Source organism: Zingiber officinale, chromosome 2A (genome assembly GCF_018446385.1).
Source record: "Zingiber officinale cultivar Zhangliang chromosome 2A, Zo_v1.1, whole genome shotgun sequence".
NCBI lineage: Eukaryota > Viridiplantae > Streptophyta > Magnoliopsida > Zingiberales > Zingiberaceae > Zingiber > Zingiber officinale.
Window position 1 is genome coordinate 31378322 of NC_055988.1, and position 6558 is coordinate 31384879.

A 6558-nucleotide genomic window follows, 5' to 3' on the forward strand; every position below is an offset into this window, starting at 1 on the left:
AACACTCTAGTAAGATCTCAAAGCTTGAGGATGTGCAGTTTGCATAAAAACCACAAAGCAGTATACTGAGCAACTACCTTTTTCATCAGTATTTAAGTCGCATGCACCCTTTCTGACCATTGCTTTAAGTTTCTGTATGCGTTCAACATTTGAAGAATTTTTTTCAATCAATATATAAGAATTGGCAACCACTGTTATAGGCTTGCATATAGCAAAATGAATAAAGCTCAATGGAGTGAATAGCTTCATGTAGCTGAAACCAAAAAATTGGGACAAGCATAGCTTAATGGAGATGATGTAAGAATTGGCAACAAGTTAATTCCAATAAACTGACTAGTCCTGCCCCAACATGATCACGAATGAAAGTTGCATCGATGTATCGCTCTTCCTCTATAGCTCTCTGTGGCAACAAGAGTGCTTAGAATATAAATTAAATACAATAAGTGTATAAGACAAGTTTCATACATTCATAATAGTCAATGCTGCTCCAACAATATCCTTTTTGTAGCACCAGTTATGGCCAACTTCAGCGTTGCAACTTCTCCATAATCCTCTCTTAAAATAGCCTCATTCAATTGTGACTGAAATAAGGCCATCACATAACATGAAACTATCAGCAAAACAAAAGCCACAGTAGTATGAACAAAATTGTACACTAGAACATAATAAACTTGACTCTAACAAGAGGAAATCAAGTTTGGTATATTTAGTTAAGCTTCAACTTCTAATTTAGTGGTGTTGTTTGTGCTACTCTCTTTGGGCATAACAAGCCAGAGTGACCATGGTCAAAAACTTTGAACAAGACTGATTTTACCAGCTAGTTGATGGCCTATACCATGTGAATCATTTTCATATAACCTTTACAAACCTATAATAAGATCTGAACTAACATTGGCATAAACCAAATTGTGCTAACTATACCAATTTTATGGATCAGTATAACTGTTAGAACCAGCTGATATCATTTCAACTCGTCACAAGTGAAAATATTCGTGACCTATACCATATGTTGCTTTCGTTTTTAAATATCGTTGTTTTAAAAATGCACATGAATACTCATTTTCATTAGATTAGGAGTCTCCAATATGGAAGCTGAAAAATGCACATATGAAAATATTCACCCTTGTTTTATCTCGTATAACAAACAATAGAGTAGTCTTACGAGGACAAAACCGTCTCAGCATCACCTGTCATGAGGTAAACGAAAGCAACTAAGCAAAACTCAAATTAAAAGTATATGTAAAAAAGTTATTGTAAGACTCAATTTGTTCAGGGGAATATGGTTTGGTTGAAGCAGCAATTCGCCAGCTCCTACTCTGCAAGCAAGTACGTGCTGAATTCAAGAGTAAAGCCAACAAGTAGGAAATTAATGGGTAATTATGAAGAATATTTTACCATTTTTTACTAGCTATTAGCTAAGCCACAATCACTACAGCTGTTCTGGTTATAGAACTTGTTGGCTGATGCCTTCATGTATTCGTCAGTTAAATTTATATCAAAGTTCATAAATTTGAACCATAATGATGAAAAAGATGCACTTAAGGAGGAGACTTAATTTTTTTTGAGACTTACTCAAGTGGGGATTTGAAAACAGAGAAGCATGCACCAATTGCCAAGTAGCATAGCAAGGGAACAAGCCCCTTTAAGTAATGTGAAGTTCCATCCTGTAAAAGTACCATTAGTTGAGTCTTGCAGGAAGAATTTTGGTTGAATCCTAGCATTTCAAAATAACTGAAAAACAACAACAGAAGTTAGTGTAACTAACAAGCATACCCCAATGAGTTACCTGTAACGTGAATGCTATTACTAGTATTGACATGATCAATGAGCCAGTTTCTAACAGATTAAGATCAAGATCCATCTTGATTCCCATTATCCAAGCCACCATAACACATAATGGAACCTTAAAAGGGCAAATTAGTACATTGTTAGCTATTCTTTAACATATACACAACATTTCATTTCAAAGCTACATCAAATTAAATCCTTACAACAAACATGGAGATCTGGGTTGCTGAACCAAGGGAAACACCAAGAGTAATATCCTGTGTGAGTTCAACAAGAAAAAATAATTATCACCATGAGAACAATATTCGTGTTTGACATTTGTTTTCCTTTATTCTTTGATTTGGGTGGATAAGCTAATTCATACGAGCAATGCAAATGTAAGTAATAGAAATGCATTTAGCAGCATCACAAATATGGAAACAATTTGATATGAAATATTATGTTTTAAGAAATTTATACTGACATATTTGCCTTGTGTTGCTCAACAAGTTATGCACCTTCATGCATCAATATCAGAAACAGTATGATCTCACACATAATGCCCAAATGTTCTTGTGAGTCCAGCTATGTGTATCTATTATGAGAAAATATACAAAGACCAAGTCATTTAAAGTTTAGTGTTCCAAAAGAAATAAACACGTCGAGTTAGTATAATTTAACCGTTAGCAAGCTCATGATAACATGCACATCAACAACAAAAGAGTCATGAATTAGAATTGCGTACAGATTACTAAAACAATTTTATAAGATAAATTGGCTACATATTGTGATTGCTAACATAAAATGCAGATCATTTGTTTGTAAGTGTTGAAGTACTAATCACAACGCAAGCAGCAGGCAATAAGATCCATCGAACCACCAAACACAAGACGGTTAAGTGGACCAAACACAAGACGGTTAAGTGGTTACCCATAAATTGGTTTGATACTCCATGGAGAATGAGCAACAGAAACTAGAAACTGTGATGAAGACGGCGATAACTTCAGTATGTCTTTCATCTGGTAAGAAATTGCAGTCCACACAAAGGATCTGAAACCCTGCCAAAGTATATAAAAATGACGATCGAAATTATGTCTTTTATAGAGAAACAAGATCAATGAAAACTACCAAAAAGGCAGGTACAAGAATGAATCGACAAAGAAGCCTACTCTACAAGGTCGGAAATAAGAGCCAAAGGAAGGGAACCTTAGTGAAGTAGACCAAAGTGACGAGCCAAAGGAAGAAAGCTCCGAAGGAGGCCCGCATCTGCATCACCCAGGAAATCCACATCTCGATTTGCCGTACGGTGCTCAACTAACGCAGCCCTGAAAACTGGGGGGCGAACAAATCAAGAATGCACTCGACGACGAGATGACCGGGAAGATTTGCTCCGGAGATTTGGTTTTCCCCTTGGGGATTGGCTTCGGTTCGTCCCCTCTTCATCCCCCTCACCCAAACTCCTCCACAATGATGACGAGTTCATGTTCGGAGATCTCAACGACAACATCCTCATCAAGAAGCAGGTAAGATGAAACCCTAATGAGTAAGAAGAGGAAAGAGGTGAAGGGAGACATTAACCTGATGACACTTCCACCGGACAAAAGAGAGAGCATCGACCATGCCCTAGACGCAGTCAAGCTAGCAAACAAGGTTCGGCGAGTTCTCGTCATTGGCGCATGTTCCGGTGAACAAACTCATCACCTTCCTCCACCTCCTCTCCACTTAAAAATTTGTGGAGAGGGGTTCGCCGGAGAGGGGTTGAATGAAGATGCTTAGGTTTTCGGCAGCAGGAGCGTGAAGAGATCGTATGGAGAGAGGGAAATAAAAACGGATAAGAAGGGTTCAGGAAGGCTAAGGCGGAAAACACGGCGCCAAAAAATTTTCACAGAGAGGGAAAAACACCGAAAGAATAAAGTAAAAGACAACGGTTTACAAAACTGTTGTCGTATCGCCTAAAAAAGTGCTTAAAGACAACGGTTTTAGATAACCGTTGTAAAATGTGTTGTTGATTTAAAAAAATATTGCTCAACGACAACGGTTTTCACAAAACCGTTGTCTTTTGTATTTTATGGGAGCTCAAAGACAACGGTTTTATCTAAAACCGTTGTCTTTTACCAAATTTACAACAGTTTCTTCTAAAACCGTTGTCTTTGTGGTGTTGTTGTTTAACATTTTTGTTGTAGTGGATGAATCAAATTAGATTAAGAGTAATCCTAATTGAACTAATTGAATTGGACTCAATTTGATTCATGTGTTCAATAAGTCTAATTTAGATTATGACTCATTGAATCAATTTAATTAAATGGATTAGATTCATTATATTAAATTGGCTTGAATCAAATGGTTAGATTAGATCAACCAAGGGAGAGAAGTGGTCAAGTTTGACTTGACTTAAGTAGGAAGATGAAGAGTCAAGTTTTGACTTGACTTTGACTTGACCAATGCCACATCATCAAGGCTACTTCATTTGGTCAAGTTTGACTTGACCAAATGCCACCTCATGGGAGTTACCAAGAGTTGTGACTCTTGATATTCCATGGGAGTTACAAGCCATAAAGTGGCCGACCACTTAAGGATGAAAATTGATTTTTCATTCAAGTGAATTCATTCCATCTTCTTCCTTGCTCTCATTCTCCTCTCCCTCTCCTCCTCCTTGGCCGAACCATCTAAGGTGCTAGCACACCTTTGTTTGGTCTTCTCCACCTAGTTTGTTCATGTGGATACTTCTAGAGGATCGTACACTTGACGATCTGGAGATCCGGCGAACCGTTGGATGAGCGGGATTGCGAAGGGCATCGTATCGAGGGTAATTTCCTTCTCCTTGTAGATCTAGTTTAGAACTAGCATAAGAAACTCGTACTCATAATGTTGTTCGAAAATTTTATCTTCGCACGGATCCGGTGGCTTGGGGTTCGGGGTTTCCGCAACGCAAAAAGACGGTTTTTACGACCCGAAATTCCCAACAATCACAAACACCAAGAATTGTGGAAGGACTCTCATTTCTTGCTCAAGCCCTCCTCTCAAGGGAGGTGACTTTTCTTATTTAGATGTGTGCTGACTTAAGCATTGAAGGAAAAAGTCAACAACCCCAACCCTACACACTGGTGTTGATATTGTAGTAGGTTAGATCAGCAGCTTGGAGGCGTAGCAAGTCGTAGACAGAGTTATAGAGATATAACAGAACCAAAGACTGGAGGATTTATGGAGGTGAACTTGAGGCCTCGAACTAGAAGTTCATAGGATAACTTGGCTACTAAAGATGGGAGCTTTACTAGTGTGAACCTAATTAAGTGTTGTAACCAATAAGGAGGACTGGGAGCAGGATAAGGCAGATTTGGACCACATCAATATTCAAGATTAGCTCCCAATTAGTTTTAGAAATAGATGATTTTCTCTTAATTAGAATATCTAATAAATTAAAGTACATGGCTAGTAAAAGCTGCATATGGGATATTCATCCTATTTAAAATTTGAATCTAGTCTTATTATTATTTTTCTAAATGCTTTACCACGACACTTGCTACCCTTCTTTAGTAGTATATAGTGCAATGTATTATTATTATTATTATTGTTGTTGTTGTTGTTGTTCATTTTAAGATTATTGTTGAAGATAAATAAAAATTATTAAATTTTAATTCAGGATTATCTGGTCCACTGAGATGGGTTAGACTTTGAGTTGGGAAGGCCGAGTTAAGAGGCAGGGCTGTCAAGCTAGGTAGGTAGAGCTATCAGGGAAGGTTGAGTTGCTATATATGATTGAGCTGCTAGAGAAGATAGAGCTACTTAAGAAGGCCAAGTTGCCAAGGAAGACTAGTTTCTTAAAAAAGTTGAGCTACAAAGTTGACTGAGTTGTTGAGTGTAGCAAAGTGCTTGAGTGGTTGAATGTCGAGACGCTGACAGGGTGGCCAAGTTGTCGAGTTGGAAGGCATAGGGGGGTATCTTGCGGGAGGATGATAAAAGCTAGATAAGGACTTACTGAGCAAGAGATTGAACTACTAAGCTGAGAGGTTGGACAGGATGTTATTGAATGAGAAGTCGAGAAGAATTGCCTAATAAGGAGGCTAGGTGGGAAGCTATTGAACAGGAGGCCGAGAAGGGAGATACCAAATTACCAAGCCAAAAGGCCGGTTATGGAGGTGTCGAGCAAGAAGGCATGGCAGCTGAGCAATCTAGATTGCTAGGTAAGGAGCATGTCTGTCGAGTTGGGAGGCAAGGCTTCCAAGTTGGGAGGAGTGGTGAGCACTACTGAGGCCTGTGTTAGACATGATTTTCTTAAAGCAGATTCATCCCCTCTTTGGCAGTGTTGAGGCTAACACAAATGCCTATTTTCTAAGATACAACGACTCAACTACATTAGCAATCAAGCACTAGCTATTTATGGTGAATTGATTTGTACCCAAATTCTATCACTGGGAAAACAAAGAGCTACCAAGTAGGGCTTCCTGACAGAGAGGTGGAGAACTGTTAGTGTCAACCTTAAGAGCCAATCATGAAATGATTGATATGAGACTATTGTATCATATTTTAATAAATAAATAATATTATATATTTATTATATTTACTTTAAATATGTATAAATTTGGATAAATATAATAATATCATAGAGTGCTTGGTTATGTTATATAGTATATCAATTAGTTGAATTGATTGTGAGAGACTATAGATATATAGAATGCTACTCTTAATTATTCCTAGTCATTTATTAATATACAAGAATAATATTAATGTATTGAGACTAACATGTAGGTTAACTAATGACATAATCTCACAAGTCATGGATATAAGATATCA

General features: G+C 37.6%; 1 long non-coding RNA gene across 1 annotated transcript; it reads right to left on the reverse strand.

The window, feature by feature from the left end:
* Positions 1-1822: 1822 nt before the first annotated feature.
* Positions 1823-2768, reverse strand: LOC122039571. Its single transcript, XR_006128243.1, has 4 exons — positions 2698-2768; positions 2252-2362; positions 1992-2045; positions 1823-1903 (listed from the first exon to the last, which is right to left on the reverse strand). It is a non-coding gene; the product is annotated as an uncharacterized LOC122039571 (long non-coding RNA).
* Between the last annotated feature and the right edge of the window lie 3790 nt (positions 2769-6558).